Source organism: Tupaia chinensis, unplaced genomic scaffold (assembly GCF_000334495.1).
Source record: "Tupaia chinensis unplaced genomic scaffold, TupChi_1.0 Scaffold000060_1, whole genome shotgun sequence".
Lineage (NCBI taxonomy): Eukaryota > Metazoa > Chordata > Mammalia > Scandentia > Tupaiidae > Tupaia > Tupaia belangeri.
This window is the reverse complement of record NW_006159518.1, coordinates 105171-122823: the sequence shown is the minus strand read 5'-3', so window position 1 is coordinate 122823 and position 17653 is coordinate 105171.

Here is a 17653-nt window from a genome sequence, read left to right as displayed (position 1 = left end):
TTCCAACAAGGCCTACCCCACAATGAACTGCAGCTTCAGCCTGCCCGGATCATGAGCACAGGTATGCGTACCTGTTATGTACAGGGAGTCCCTAGGACATGAACCTGGGACCCTCCTATGCGGGTCCAGCTTTGAAAGGCATCTAGTTTCTGCTATGCCATCAGTTGACCCAACAAAACTGGTTATAGAGAACATCAATAATATTTTACACTATCATTTAACTTCTAAATAGAGTATATAATCATATTAGTATTAATAAATGATATCAATGATTTATAATGTGATGACTCCCTCTAATGATATCAGGGAACATCACTGTGCTTGATGCATGCGTTGAACTGTGCATATGGCTATGTCAAAAATTATGATAGTTATTTACTTTTTATTTTATTTATTTATTTTTTTACTAGAGGACACTCACCACGGAGAAAAAGAGAGAGAGTGAGAAAGTAACCCCATGGAGAATGATCACACCACAATTCCTTCTTCTCCATTTCATCCTCCTCTCAGGATTTTGGGCACACATGTGTCTGTGTATCTCAAAGCATAGGGTCCAGGACTAGAAACTCAAAGTTAGTCATGTGGGATCCAGTCACTTTAACCACTGTGCCATGGACTGACCTGGTAGATTTTTTTCTTTAAAAAAAGCTAAGTGTTAGAGTAAAGAATATCATGTTACTAATGAGATTATAACAAATAAAGACTTGATTAGTTGACAAAGAGATGATTGACATTTGGACACTTTCTTTCAAGTCTTATTTAGATTTTCGTTTGTAACAGGGGAAACTTACAAATGTTTGCATGTTTATGTTTAGATTTTTAAATATTTCCTGATGTATTGGCTCACTGACAAAGAACCAGAGTGATCCTAAAGTTCATCAGATTAGCCATTTGAAAAATATTTGCTGAAAACTTGACAACAATAACTACCTGAATAAAAAAATAGTCAAAGGACTTGAATAAATATTGGGTTGTTGGAAAAGTCATAATGTATTTTTCTGTGTTTCTGTGTAAAAATGCTTCATGACTTTTCCAACAGTCCAATATTTCTCCAAAGAAGATATACAAATGACAAAGAAGCATGTTAACAGATGTTCAATACCAGTAATCAATCATTGAGAGATACAAAGCAGAAGACAGTTTGGTAGTGCTTGCTGACTGTCTCCTTGTCACCAGTTACAGAAATAAACTCCTTTCTTCTCCAGCCTCTGCCTCTCATTTTGCTGACCAGGAGAAACAGCAGCTGAACAACTGGTACTGTCAGAAGATCAAGTCAGGAATCAGCAATGGAAACCCTCTGTGGCTGCTGAAACCAGCTTAGTTTCAGGAACTTTCCAGATGTTTGCTGCTGGGAACTGTAGCCAGCTTTAGCTAGAGTAAGAATGGAACTAGGGAGTAGACATACTCACTTTTGGATGAGTGAAACCAGATTGTAAACTGACTTTGGCAAGCATGTTTGGAAATCATGCTCATCTGAGCTATGACCTGGTGCAGTCTTGACCTGTTTTTTTAAGACTTGCTGAATGGTAAGATGTTCCAGGTACATGGGATCAGCAGTTGGCGTAATGACTATGTTGCTGGACTCTCATGTAGTCGACTGTGGTTCGAGTCCTGAACCTGGCAGCTTAAACTCACGCCAGGCGCATGTGTGTGCGTGCCCAGGATTTCAAGAGGAGAATGGAGGAGAAGGGATTGTGGTGTGGCCATCCCTCCAGGGGGGTGATTTCTCATTTTCTGTCTCTCTGTCTTTCTGGTGAGCTCATACTCCCTACAGCAAAAAATCCTCAAAAAAAAAAAAAAAAAAAGAAGATGCCAAAACAGTCTTCTTCCACAGTTCTACTGAGACTGAGTACTGGTCTGGTACTGTGAAACTTTCCAGAGCTCAAAGGGACTTAGCAGGGGGGAAATACTTGATGGGGAGATGGATGTTTCTTTGGTTCTGCTAGGTTGCCTTGTGGGGGAGTTGCAGACCCCAGCATGTGTTATGGAATTTATCTAAGACTGTGCTAGTCTTGGCTAATGAGACTGCCAGATCTATAAGTAATTTGCAGTTTTCTTTAGATACTCTAGCAAACTAGTACTAGACAATAGAATGGCATCAGATTATATTTTAGCTGAACAAAGTGGTATTTGTATGACAATAAATACTTTCTGGTGTTACCTAAACACATCCTCTCAGGCACAGGCAAATGTTGAGACAACAGGTGATTTAGCTTCTAACCACTCTAGATCAAAACACCTGTTGTTAAAAGAGGCCACTGATAGATTTTCTCAAGTTCTTTCCTGGCTCCCAAATGGGTTAATGACTATACTTACAGGAATAGGAAAATGGTTAACTAGGTTACTAAGCTGTTGATATTAACATGTAGATATTTGGTGTTAAAAAGGATGCTTGTACTATGTTCTGAATATACCAAAGCAGATGACCCAGTCACTCCATAAGACAGGAAGTGATCAGAGAGGGACCATTCAGGTTTTTAATAATAAAATACAACCATGGTAGAAATCATGGGTGTATTTGACAGTGGGGGTTGAAGCAGACCAGCTTGAGATTCAGTAGATAAGCAGCCACTTTGAAATCAAGAAAGGACTCTTATGAGAACAATCTGGCCCAGTGTGAGTCATGGGGAGATTTGTCTGAGGAGTAGTCAAATGAGAAACCAGGACTGGGTATTTGAAGCAATCAGGATAATTACTCAGGGGAAAGCAATCGACTCTGATTGATCATAGTGAGGAATGACTTGCACGTGCTTGTAGCTTGTGTCTAGAAATACTGAGCAGTTGCTGAGCTTTTTGAGACAGTTTGGTGGTACTCGCTGTTTCTCTGTAACCAGTTACAGAAATAAACTCTTCTCCAGCCTCTGCCTCTTGTCTCATTGACCATGAGAAGAAGCAGCAGGACTTGGTTTGCTGGTAACAGTTGTGTACACACATCTGTGATCTGAGGCTGGTGGAGACTGTTGAGGGATACATGGTCTATTTCTCTCTCATGAAAGAAAGAAACTTTAAGAAAGAATATTTATATGGTCTATAGAACCATATTACTTCTGTAATGTATACACATAGTAAGAGTTATAAAGAGATCTCATTGGTTATTGTACTTTATTTAACTTTGTTTTTCAGCTTTATTGAAGTCTAATAGGCAAATAAAAATCATCTACATTTAAAAAAGAAATACAAAGCAAAACTAAAATTAGATACCATCTCACATCTGTTAGAGTGACTATCATACAAAAAAAGCAAGCAAACCAAAAAAAAGTAGAAAATAGAAGTGTTGGTTAGGATATGAAGAAATTAGATCTCTAGGTTACTCTTAGTAGGAATGTAAAATGGTACAGCTGCTATTAAAAAACAGCATGGGGCATCTAAAAAATTAAAAATAGAATTACCATATGATCAAGCACTTCCACTTCTGGGCATATGTCCAAAAGAGCTCAAAGCAGAGGCTTACCTATGCACACCAATGTTCATAGCAGCATTATTTACAATAGCTAAAAAGTGAAGGCAACTTAAGCCTCTGCTGACAGGCGATTAGATAACTATAATGTAGGGCATACATATACTGAAATATTATTCAGTCTTAAAGTGAAGTAAATTTTGACACATGGTAAAATATGAATTGTGAAGCTATTTAGGAAGTGAAATTCAGTAAGTCAGATGCAAAAGACAAATACAAGAACGTATGATTCCACTCATAAGAAGCTCTAGAATAGTCAAAATCAGAGACGAAAAGGTGGTTTCTGGGAGCCTGGGGAAGAGGGAAATAAAGAGTTATTGTCTAATGGGTAGGGTATCAGTTTCACGAGATAAAGCGTTCTGGAGATGGATGATGGTAATGATTACACAATAATATAAATGTATTTAATGCCATTGAACTGTACACTTAAAAATAATTAAGGTGTTAAATATTATGTTCTACTTCTGTTTTATGGTTATCTGTGAAGTACTAGGCACTGTTCAAAGAGTAGGGGATATGGGATAATCTTACTTCACCTAAACATAAATTTGAAACTTTTTTATTGATAAACAATCTTTGTATGTCAAAATGTTTAATCCTGACTAGCATCATAGGTAGGGTGCTACAATTCAAATGGAAAACATTACTTTTTAGGATATGAAACATGCTTGTTTTTAACAAATATGTGGGGAATATGGGATCACTTATATTAGTGATGACTATTTAGAAGTGAGGAAAGAATGACTAGAGTGGAAATAAATGAAGTAGACTAGAAAAATTAGAAAATGTCAACTAAACTAAGATTTGGGTTCCATTAAGGGTAAACAGAATTGGCAAACTATTAGCTAGGTAACTAAGAAAAAAAGGAACAGTACCAAGATAAATCAAATTATAAATAAAAGAGAATGCATTACAATTGACACCACAGAAATACAAGGTATTATAAGGGACTACTATGAACAATTGTATGCTAATAAATTGTATAACCTAAAAAGAATGGATAAATTCCTAGAAACATGCAAACTATTAAGACAGAATCATAAAAAAGTAGAAAATCTAAACAGACTAACAATGACTAAGGAGACTGAATTAGTGACCACAAACCTGATAGCAAAACAAAAATAAAAACAAAAACAAAAACAGTTCAGGACTAGGATGCTTCACTATAAATTCTATAAAATATTTAATAAAGAATTAATGCCAAACTTACTCAAACATTTCCTAATACTTAAAGATGAGAAAATATTATCAAACTAATTTTCTGAGGCCCAGATATTCAAACCTGAAAAGGACACCACAAAGAAAATTATAGGCCATCATCCCTAATAAAAATTAATGTAAAACACTTCAACAAAATACTACCCAAAAGACTCAATAGCACATTAAAAAGATCATATACTGGGAACCAGAAGATAGTGTCATGGTTATATGACTGGTCTCCCACATGGCTGACCGCAGTTAGAGTCCTAAACCCGGAGGCTTAAAACTCATGCCAGGCATGTGTGGTGTGCGTGCATGCCCAAAATCCCAAGAGAAGAATGGAGGAGAAGGGACTGAGGCATGGCCCTTCCCCCAAAAGTGATTTCTTGCTTTCTGTCTCTCTGTCTCTCTGGTGAATGCACATGCCCTATGGAAAAAAATCTCTCTCTCTCTAAAAAAAAAAAAAAAAAAATCATATACTATAATAAATTGGGATTTATCTTTATCCCTGGGACACAAAGATGGTGCAATAGATGCAAATCAATAAATGTGATACCTCATATCTACAGAACGAAGGAGAAAAATCACATGATGTTCTCAACAAGTATAGAAAAAGCACTTGACAAATTTCAACAGCCTTTCATGATAAAAACTCTCAAAAAATTTAGGTACAGAAGAATTTACCTATTTCTTTTTTAAAACAAAAATAAATAAATAAAAAGAACTATATATTAAAGCTGACAGACAATACTATGCTCAATAGTGTTGATCAGGAAGAGGACAAGGATGCCCAATTTCAACACTTCTACGTAACATGGCACTGCAAGTCTTTGCTTGGGCAAATAGGCAAATAAATAAATAAATAGCATCCAACTTAGGAAAAAGTAAAACCTTTTCTGTATGCAGATGATGTGATTTATATATAGGAAACCTTAAAGTCATCACAAAAAAACCCCTATAATTAGAATGAATAAATTAATTAAATTCTTTATAATTGCAGGATATAAAATCAATGTACCAAAAAAAGTAGTGGTGTTTTTATACATCAAACACTATCTAAGAGGCATCTCCATCTCTGCCTCTACTGTGCCCTTTCCGGGTTCAGCTTCACAGCTGGGAATCTCTCCCAGCAAGGGTCTCCCCTTCCAGACACCAGTGCTAGTCAGGACAGAATCCTCACAGGCACCTCCATTTCTGCCTCTGCTGCCCTTTCTAGGTTCTGCTTCATGGCTGTGAAGCCCCTCAGCCAGGGTCCCCCTTCCAGAACCCAGTGCTAGCCAGGCAGGCAAAGTCTCTCTATCCCTCTTGTTCTTTTCTGTCCCTTCTAACTTATTTTCTTTTAATAAACAACATTCTGTCCCCTTGTGCCTTTGTCTTGATAATTTGTCTCTTCTTTCCTCACCTAGGACAGAATCCTTGCAGGCATCTCCATCTCTGCTCTGCTGCCTGAAGAGTGCTGTGAGGTTTTCCATTTTTAACTCAATTTTATTTTCTGTGATGTGTTTTCTGCTTTTTTTCTTCTTTTTTTGTTCCAGCTCTTTCCTTCTTTTTTTTTTTCTTTTTCTTCGATTTCTTTTTCCTACTTTCTTTTTCTTTTACCTTACTTTTTTCTTTTACTGCTCACACCTTATCCATTGCCTAGAGAAGTCTAGGTGCATAGTAGCTACATCTGAAAATTGTGAGATTTAGAGAACTCTTTGCCTCTAACTGTATGGGTTGTGAAAAGTGTGAAACTCCCCTTTATAAATCCGATTTCAAAACTCCTCCTGTGATTATTACACTGGAGGACACAGTAGAAGGGAGATGATAGCACCGAGTTATTTCCCAGCAAAGGGAAACACACAAACTCACAGTTATAGAATCCTTCTCCAACAAATTAGCCAAAAGTGAATCCATTACCAAATGACTAAAATTGGAGAAGAGCCTCAAGGATGAGAAAATCAAGTAATGCATCTCCAGCAAAGGAACAATGTAACTCATCTCCAAGTAGGGAAAAATTAGAAGATAGTACCAAAATGTCAGAAAGAGAATTTAAAATATTTATGGTATCAAAACTCTATGAGATGCAAGAGAAAAGATACATTGATTCCTAGAGATGAGAAAGTCTTTCCACAATATGAAAGAATTGGACACCATAAAAAAGAATCAAACAGAACTGATAGATATGAAGGCTGTAATATAGGAACTCAAAACCTCCCTCGAAAGTATTAAAGTAGGTTAGACCATGCAGAAGATTGAATCTCAGAAGTAGAAGACAAATCCTCTGACCTAAAAAAAATGATAAAAAATGCTGAGAAAATAACCAAGAAAAAATGAGGATAATATACAAGAAATACTAGATACCATGAAATGCCCAAAAAGCCAAATAATTGGTATTCTGGAAGGTGAAAAAACTAATAAGGGTATTGATAATCTATTCCATGAAATCCTAAAAGAAAACTTTCCAAGTCTAGAGAAGCACTCAAATATTCAGACCCAAGAAATATAAAGAACTCCAAATAGAATCAACCCAAGAAGATCCTCTCCACAGCACATCATAGCCAGATTGGCCAAAACTACAAAGAAAAAATGCTAAGACTGGCAAAAGAGAAACATCAAGTCACTTTAAAGGCTATCCCATCAGGCTAACACTGGACCTCTCATCAGATACAATTCAAGCAAGGAAAGAATGGGAAAATATATTCAAAGTGTTAAATGAAAAACAATTTCAACCAAGAATAATATACCTGGCAAAATTATCCTTCACATAGGAAAAAAAAAAATGTTCTTGGATGAACAAAACCTGAAAGAGTTTACCAACTCCAGACCAGCTCTTCAAGAAATTCTGAAAATAATACTATACCAAGAAAATTAAAGACAGGCAGACAGCAATAAGAGAACAAAAAAACAACCAAGAATATGACCAACCTAATGGTAGGAACAAATCTGGAAATATCAATAATAATGTTGAATGTTAACTAAATTCTCTAAACAAGAGACGTGGACTGGTTGAATGGATTAAACATCAGAAACCCTCCATGTGCTGTTTACAAGAAACCCATTTTATGGATAAAAACATACATAGATTAAAAGTGAAGAGTTGGACAAAGGCATTCCATGCAAATGGAAATCAAAATAGAGCAGAAGTTGCTATATGGATTTCGGACAAAACAGGCTTTATGACAGAAACCCTAAGAAGAGACAATGAAGGGCATTATATAGTGGTAAAAGGACTAATTCAACAAGATGATATAATACTTGTAAATATCTATGCGCCCAACTCAGGAGCACCAAATACGTAAAGGAAAGCGTTCTAGGTCTAAAAGGAGAGACAGACTGCAATACACTAATTGTTGAAAATCTCAACACCCCATTATCTCCTTTAGACAGGCCAATGAGACAAAATGTAAGCAAAAAGATTCTAGACCTAAATGATACCATAAGTCAGATGGACTTGACAGACATCTATAGAACTTTCCACCCGAAAAACACAAACTACACATTTTTTTCTTAGCCCCACATGATACCTTCTTGAAGACTGACCACATGATAAGGTACAAAACCAGTCTTTACTGATTCAAAGGCATAGAAACTATATCCAGCATATTCTCTGATCATGATGGAATTCAACTTGATATTAATCTCAGGAAAAAAACCTTAAAAATACACAAATACATGGAAACTAAATAATCTACTTCTGAATGACTTCATGACTACTGAAGAGATTAAGACTTAAAGTAAAAGATTCATGGAAACAAATGATAATGAGTACACGAGCTTCCATAATCTATGGGACACTGCAAAAGCAGGCATAAGAGGGAAGTTCACAGCAATTAGTGCACATAAGAAAAAGATGGAAAGGTGGCAAAAAGACAAATTACATCATGCCTCAGGGAATTGGAAAAACAACAATAAAGAATCCAAAAAATGCCAGAAAAAAGAAATAATAAATATTTGAGCAGAAATAAATGAAATAGAAAATAAATGAACTATACAGAAAATAAATGAAAGCAAAAACTGGTTCTTTGAAAAGATAAACAGGATTGATACACCAATACCTAAATAAGAAGAGAGAAAGGGTCCAGATAAATCAAATTTACAATGAATAAGGCAATATTGCAACAGACATAATAGAAATATAAAACATTATTAGAGGATACGCCAACAAAGAAGAAAACCTGTATGATGATAGACAAATTCCTGGATACATATAATCTACCAAGATTGACTCAGAAGGACATAGAATGTCTGAATAGACCCATAACAAGCAATGAACCAGCAATAAATAACCTACCAACAAAGAAAAGTCCAGGTCCTGATGGTTTCACTGCTGAATTTTACAAAACCCTTAAAGACGAGGTAACGCCCATTCTACTCAAACTGTTTCTAAAGATCCAAAAGGAAGGAACCCTTCTAAATTCATTCTACGAAACCCCTATTACCCTTATTCCCCAAACAGATAAGGATATGACAAAAAAGGAAAACTACAGACCTATATCTCTGATGAATATAGATGCAAAAATTCTCAATAAGATACTTGCTAACCATATTCATTGGCATATAAAAGAGATTGTTCATCACCACCAGGTAGGCTTTATTCCAAGGATGTAAAGGTAGTTCAGCATATGCAAAGCCATAAATGTAATACACCATATTAACAGAAATAAAGATAAAAACTACATGATCATTTCAATTGATGCAGAAAAGGCATTTGATAAAATATTACATTACTTTATAATTAAGACTCTCAGAAAAATTGGCATAGATGGATCATTTCTCAGCATAATAAAAGCCATCTATGAAAAACCTATAGCTAATATTATATTGAGTGGGGGGAAAAGCTAAAAGCTTTTCCACTAAAAACTGGTACAAGAAAAGGTTGCCCACTTGCTCCGCTCCTATTCAATATAGTATTGGAAGTCTTAGCCAATGCAATCAGGCAAGAAAAGGAAATAAAAGGCATTCCAATAGTGAAAGAGGAGTTGAAATTATCTGTTTTCAAATGACATAGAAGACCCAATAGTATCCACAAAAGAATTTTTTGAAGTAATAAATGCATACAGTAAAGTGGCAGGATACAAAATTAACTTACAAAAATCTATAGCATTTCTATGTACAAACAACATGCAAATAGAGACAGAACTGAAGAAAGTAATCCCACTTACTATAGCCACAAAAAGTATAATAGACCTAAGAAGAAAACTTAACAAGAAACTCAAGAACCTCTATAAGGAAAACTATAAAAATCTTTAAAAAGAAATAAAAATTGAGACAAAAAAGTAGAAGGACATCCCACATTTCTTGATTGGGAAAATTAATATAGCAAAAATGGCAATCCTACCCAAATTAATCTACACATTTAATGCAATCCCTATAAAATCACAAGAGACATTCTTCACAGATATAGAAAACATAACTATAGAATTTGTCTGGAATCATAAAAGACCCCGTATTACAAAGCCATCCTGTGCAAGAAAAGTGGAGGGGGTGGAATCTCACTCCCTGATCCCAAAATATATTACAGAGCTGTGATAATCAAAACAGTATCATATAGGCAAAAAACAGACATGAGGACCAATGTAACAGAGTAGAGACTCCAGAAATAAAGCCCAAAACATACAGCCATCTGATATTTGACAAAGGGTACTAGTCAATCCAGTGGGAAATGGAAAACCTCTTTAGCAAATGATGCTGGAAAAACTGGATATCGACCTGCATAAAGATGGCCCTGGGGAACCAGCAGTTAGCGTAATGGCTATGTCGCTGGACTCCCACGTAGTTGACCGTGGTTCGTGTCCCGGACCCGGTGGCTTAAAACTCACGCCGGGCGCGTGTGCGTGCGTGCCCAAGATCCCGAGAGGAGAATGGAGGAGGAGGGATTGCGGCGTGACCATCCCCCCTGGGGGGTGATTTCTTGCTTTCTGTCTCTATGTCTCTCTCTGTCTGTCTGGCGAGCGCACGCGCCCTACAGTGAAAATCTCTCCAAAAAAAAAAAGATGGCCCTGAGTCCATATCTGTCACCATTAACAAAAATGAACTTAAAGTTGATCAGAGATCTAAACCTGAGGCTGCAAACTATAAAACTACTGATAGAAAACACTGGGGAAACTCTGGGACACACTGAGGTAGGCAAAGACTTCTTAAGCAAGACCCCCAAAGCACAGGCAATAATCCCAAAAACAGACAGGTGGGATTATGTCAGACTAAGGAGTTTCTGTACAGTAAAGGACACAGTAATTAGTGTGAATTGACATTCCGTGAAACTGGAGAAAATTTTTGTTAACTGTGCCTCAAAGAAGGGACTGATAACCAGAATACACAGGGAACTCAAGTGGCTTACCTGGAAGAAAAAGATTAACCCAATTAAGATGGGAAAATGAGCCGAATAAATAATTCTCCAAAAAAGACATATGAACAACCAAAAAGCATGTGAAAAATGCTCAACATTCCTCATCATAAGGGAGATGTAGATCAAAACCACAATGAGATAACCCTTAACCCCAGTCAGAATGGTGAAAGATTAAAAAAACTAAAAATAATAAGAGCTGGCTGGGATGTGGTGAAAGGGGAACTCTCCTACATTGTTCGTGGGAGTGTATATTGGTCCAATCACTGTGGAGAATAATATAGAAGTTCCTCAAAGACCTTCAAATAGAACTATCATACGATCCAGCAATTCCACTCCTGGGTATCTACCCAAAGAACAGGAGAACGCCAAGTCAGAAAAGAGATTGTACAACTATACTTATTGCAGCATTATTTATGATTGCTAAGACATGGAACCAACCCAAATGTCCACAAACAGAGGAATGGATTGAAAAAGTGTGTCACATATACTCCATGGAATACTATTCATCCATAAATAGCAAGATCTTGACATTTGATAGAAAGTGGATGAACATGGAGGATTTATTGCTGAGTGAAGCAAGTCGGGCTATGAAACAGAGACATTGTATATCTCCATTTAACATATACTGACTGTCTACATACTATGGTATAGACTGAAAGACTGGAGAACATAAAAGTAGTGAAAATTGTTATGGACACTGGAGACAAAGTAGAAGAAGAGTGGGGGAGGTTAAGAGTGCAGGAAGGGAAATTTGGGAAAAAAATGGAGAAGACATTTGTGGTTCACAGATACAGTCTTTTGCCTGTTGATGATGTCATGTATAGTATTCTCAACTCACCTGGTGTGTGGCATATATCATGTTGGGTAAAATCTTTTTACATTCTAAAAGATGTATAATGACTTAATGTATAAATAATGATAATAATAGTAATAATAATAATTTACAAAACAACTGAGAAAAAAATCCAAAAAAGTAAAGGAAAACTTAAAAAAAACTATCTAAAAAATTCAAAACAAAAAACAAAACAAATCCATTAGAAAGAAATTTAACCATGAAGGTAAAATATACATAAATACACACACACACACATACATACTGAAAAGTATAAAACATTGCTAAAAAATTAAATAAAATGCAAATAGGAAGATGTATGATGTTCACATATTAGGAGAATTATTTTTATAAAATGTTTATACTACCCAAAGTAATCTACACAATCAATACAATTCCTATCAAAATTCTACTAGAATTTTTTTCTATTTCTATGAAAAAATGGCAAAATTCATTGTCAATCACAAAAGACTCTCAGTAGCCAAAAAAATCTTGAATAATAAGAATAAAGCTATACACAACACATTTTCTGATTTCAAAATTAATTACAGAGCAATAGTAATGAGAATATTATGGTGCTGGCATACAAATAGATACATAAACCAATGGCTAAGACAGAAACTCATACATATATGCTCAAGTAGTTTTGGACAGGGGTGCCAAGAATATACAGAGGGAAAGGACAGTTTCTTCACTAAATGGCACTGGAAAAACTGAATATGCACAAGCAAAAGAATCAAATCATACCATTATTTATGCAATTTACAAAACTCAACTTGATATTGATAAAAACCTAAATATAAGACTTACTTTATAAAACTAGAAGATAGAGCTAAAGGTCCTAGACATTGACCTTGGTAATGATTTCTTTTCTTTTTCTTTTCTTTTTTTTTTAATGTGATAAAGGGTGTGTGCTCACACCAGAGAGAGAAAAGAGAGAGAAGGAAAGTGAGAAAGCACCCCGTATGGAAGAATGCCATGCTTTATTCCCTTCTTTATACTCTTTTCAAGATTTTAGCCACACATGCACACACACCTGGCATGTTTTTCCAAGTCATATGGTTAAAGACTCAAAGAGTGAAGTTGGCCATGTAAGATCCAGCTGCTTTAACCACCATGCAATTAGCTGGCCTAGCAATGATCTTTTGGATCAACTCTATACCTCATAGAATAAAAGCAATTATTAATAGGTGGAACTATCAAACTATACTAATATGTTTCTGCACAGTAAAGGAAACTATTAACAAAAAGAATAGGCAGTCTATAGACTGAGAGAAAATCTATTTGTGATCCATGTATCAAATAGATTAATATTTGTGATTCATATATCAAGCAAGAGGTTAGTATCCAAAATATATAAGTAACTCACAACTTAATAGCAAAAAGCAAAACAATTGACCTCATTATAAAATGGACAAAGGACTGGCCAATAGGTATACAAAAATTAATTCAACACCCCTAATCATCAGAAAAATGAGAATCAAAACCACTATAAAATATTACCTAAATATCATTATAAATATCATCTCTTAGGATGGCTATTATTTAAAAAAAGAAAAAAGGAAAAAGATAAAAAGAAAGAAGAAAAAGAAGTTAAGTGTTGGGGAAGAAGTAGAGAAAAGGGAGCCCTTTTACACTCTTGTTGGGAATGGGTATAGCCATTATGGAACACAGTATGGAGATTCCTCAAAACTTTTTTTAAAATTAGAACTACCATATCATTTAACAATTTCACTCTGGATATATCTGAAGTAATTAAAATCAGATCTCAAAGAGTTACCTGCACTCTTAAGTTCATTGCAACATTATTCACAATAAGATATGAAAATTATCTAAATGACTGTAGATAAATCCATAAATAAAATGTGATCAATCCACAATGGAACATTATTCAATTTTAACAAATGAAGGAAATTCAGCCATTTCCAACAACATGAATAAGCTTAGCATTATTAAGTAAAATAAAACAGACACAGATAAACACTGTATCATCTCAGTGATATATGGAATCTAAAATAATTAAATTTGTAGAAGCAGAGAGTAGAATCATGGTTCCTGGGGATGGGGAGGAAGAAGAAAATGTGGAGGTGATGGTTAGAGAATACAAAGTTCCAGTTTTGCAAGATAAATACATTCTGAAGTGGTACTATACAACATAATACCAGTAGCTAATAACATTGTATACTTAAAGTTTGCTAAGAGGATAGATCTTATGTTTAGTGTTCTTACCATAAAACAAAGAAACCAAGCCATGGACCAGCTCAGTGGTGCAGTGGTAATGCACTGCTCAAGCTAGGCTGGATCCATGTGAAGCTCCTAAGGGATTCCCTGGTAGACCTACATAGCAGATGTATGAGCCCATGATCCTGGCTGGCTGGGAAGTCTTGGAGTGTGAGGCAGAGAGCTAAGTGAGACCCTGTGGAGGAAGCTTATCTTTCTCTCACATATACACATGCTCTTATACAAGAAATAAATGAACTTGTTAAAAAAGCAATGATAATAAGTGGAGTGGGAAGGAAATCTTGGGATTTTATATGTATGTTTGTGGCCTTGGTAGTGGTTGTTTCATGTATAAGTTGTATACACTGAATATAGCATTTTATATGGCAATCATACTTCTATAAACTGGTGTGAAAATTGATTGCATTAATTTAGCTGTCACATCCAGCTAAATTACAGTCAAGGGACCAGAGGGAAAAAGCACTCTGGGCACAAACTCTTGCTCCAGGAACTATCTTGCAAGCTCAGCTGCCAGAATGATCTGCTCTGACTCTAAGACTAGTTTTACTCACAGCTGCCAATACTCACCAATCATGGGTTTTGCCAGCTCCCAAGAGACTTCATTAGCATCAGTGAACTTCCTTTCAAAACTCTTAGCATTTCTCTTTCCCAGTAAACCTCTAACACATCCCTTTGTTCTTTGGACATACTGGAGATCATCCTAGTCTGTGTGTGCCTCAAACAGCAATTCTAATTTTTAACAGTTAATTTATTTTTTTCCATGAGCAAGATCAAGATCGAGAGAGAGAGAGAGAGAGAGAGAGAGAGAGAGATAGTACCCTCAATGGAGCCTTGATGCTGCAATCCACCCCATGTTATAGCCAGCCTCGGCTCGTAGCAAGTACGTGCCCATTGTACTCAGGAAAGCCTTTTGGACATGAAACCAGAACCATCCCACGTGGTCATTCTTGCAGTGTCATGTGTTTACCACAGTATCATTGTCCAACTCCTATTTTTAAAACTTATTTTCCCAAAGAAAACCTTCCTTAGAAATTTGTCTCTATGTATTTATTTAGTATTGATGGTGATTTTCTAAAAAAGGAAAGGAATAACAATGAGTACAGAAAAAACGATTTTTAGCTTTCAACTAATCTTGAACCACAGCCAAGTTCAAAACTTTAAAGACACTGCTATAATAAAACTACAGTCTTACCAAATATCACAGACATATGTGAATGAGGTTCTATAGTACGTACTTACGTAAAAGTAAAAAGTAGAAAAAATCATTTTATATTCTAAAACTATTCATCCATGACTACATAAAAATAACTGATGAATCGGATGGATCACAGATCCATGCTTAGGGAAGAATCTCAAAAAGAAGCAAGATACAGAAATAGATAAAATTTACAGAATAACTCTAGGATGTATAAGAAGCAGCAAGATGAAATGATATCATATACCAATACAATCAATTGTACTAAAACTAAAAATAAAGAAGACCATACTCATAAAAGGTGGGTTAGTGATTTCCTCTGGCAGGAGAACAAAGCACATGCCTCAAGAGGCGGAGGGAAGGGACGTAGGCAAAAGATTCTGCACCACAGGTAGTGTGCTTAGCTGGTAGAGTAACTTAGGGGATCGTTTTGTTTTATTATTAAGCTAAAAGTATACACTCAAAATACCTTTTTATGTGTGTAACAAGGGCTCACTATCACCGTCTGCACATTAGACTTAAGTGAAGCTTTAAAAAGTGCAGATGCCTGGACCCCACACCCAGAGAGCATGATTTAATTAGTCTGGCGTGGAGCCTGGGCACCAAGAGGATTTTAAGCTCCCCAAGAGATTTTAATGTGGAGCCAAAGTTGAGAACCACAAGCAGTGATGCATTTCACAATAGGAAGTAAATGCTATTAAAAAATTAAAAAAAGAAAAAAGGAAAGTGAAGGAGAGCGAGAATAAACAAAACCAAAAAATAATGTGTTGCTTTTGTTTCTCAGAAAAATACACTTCTCATGGTGGGCTGTGGGTCACATTTGTATTAGAAGCAATGAGAAAAAAGGAGAGGGAATTACATGAGGAGAGTATTTCTGGAAATGGGCTTTCTAGAATTCTAAAAAGCTGGAGATCCAGAAAGTTTCCCATCATCTAAATACCGAGGCTAATGGTTCACTCCTTGTTGTGGCCTCCGACTAACTCTACCATGGATATGATCTCACGGACTCTTTCAGTCATTCCCAAACTTATCGGAAAATTGCAACCCGTGCCCAAAGAAAGCTGTGCTCCCAACTCTGCTGTGGTGTGTTTCTGATATGTTCTATATACTGAGATGACTCTCAGTTAGTAACTCAACTCATAAAACTATATCCAGGCACAAAGTAACTTACACTAAAGATGATCTAGAAATGAACTAAGAAGAGTAAAAAAAAAAAAAAAAAAAAAAAAAAAAAACACTTAATGAGTGATAAAATTACTATCATTACTTTCATTACTTTCTTTGAAAAAATTAGGTCAACTAACACATTTAATCTTAGTATAGATTAAAAGAACCTTTTAATACTTTGGACTATGCTTATATTTAAAGCAATTAAGAAAATGAAAGTACCACCCAGCCAAATGAAATCCTGTGAGTCCTTGATAATCAGGATAATCACCTATTTCCAAATTTTAGTTTGCACCAGAGTAGGACAATTAAGAGAATTCTAATTAACCATTAAGAAATAAACAACTAAAATGAATCCAAGGTGTTCCCTCAGTGCAAAGCACAGTAGATTAAAAAAGAAAATATGTCAACTACACAACTGAGTGTACCAGCATTTTGTAAAAGGGGAAAAAAAAACATATAGAATGGAAAAAAAAAACTCACAAAGTAAACACAAAAATTAATTTATGACATATTTTTTTGGTTGGTGACTTGGGAAGAAGGAATAGTCAAAATATAATACATAATTCAAATTGGACAAAATGATGTGGCAAAGGGTATGCACATATAAGCCCGGTAGCACCATTGTGAATAGAATTGTACCCTCCCCATTCACCAAACTCATATGTTGGAGTACAAATCCACAGTATGTCCCATGAAACCTTTGAGAGGCCTTGTTGGGAATAGGTTCAGACCTCCTTCAGACACCAAAATCTACAGATGCTCAAGTCTCTTATATAAAGTGATGTTGCATTTTCATATAACCTACACTCATCCTCCTGGGTACTTTAAGTCATCTCTAGTTGTACCTAGTACAATGTAAGTGCTATCTGACTAGTTGGGATGGTGTATTATTTTTAATTTGGATGATTTTTTTCTCACCTTTAATTTTTATTTATTTATTTAATATTTTGGATCCTCAGTTGGTTGAATTTGCCCATGCAGAAGATGTGTAACCTGGAGGACTGACTGTAATTAAGATGAAATGAGATTCTGTGGGTAGCTTCGAATCCATACGACTGTATTTGAAGACAGAGCTTTCAAACAGGTGATTAAATTAAATGGAGGCTATTAGGGAGGGATCTTAATCCAATATAACTAGTCTTTATATGAGATGAGGAAGAAAGACTAGGCATGAATGTGTACAAAAGAAAGTCTCTGTAAGGAGATGGCAAGAAGGCTGTCATCTTAAGC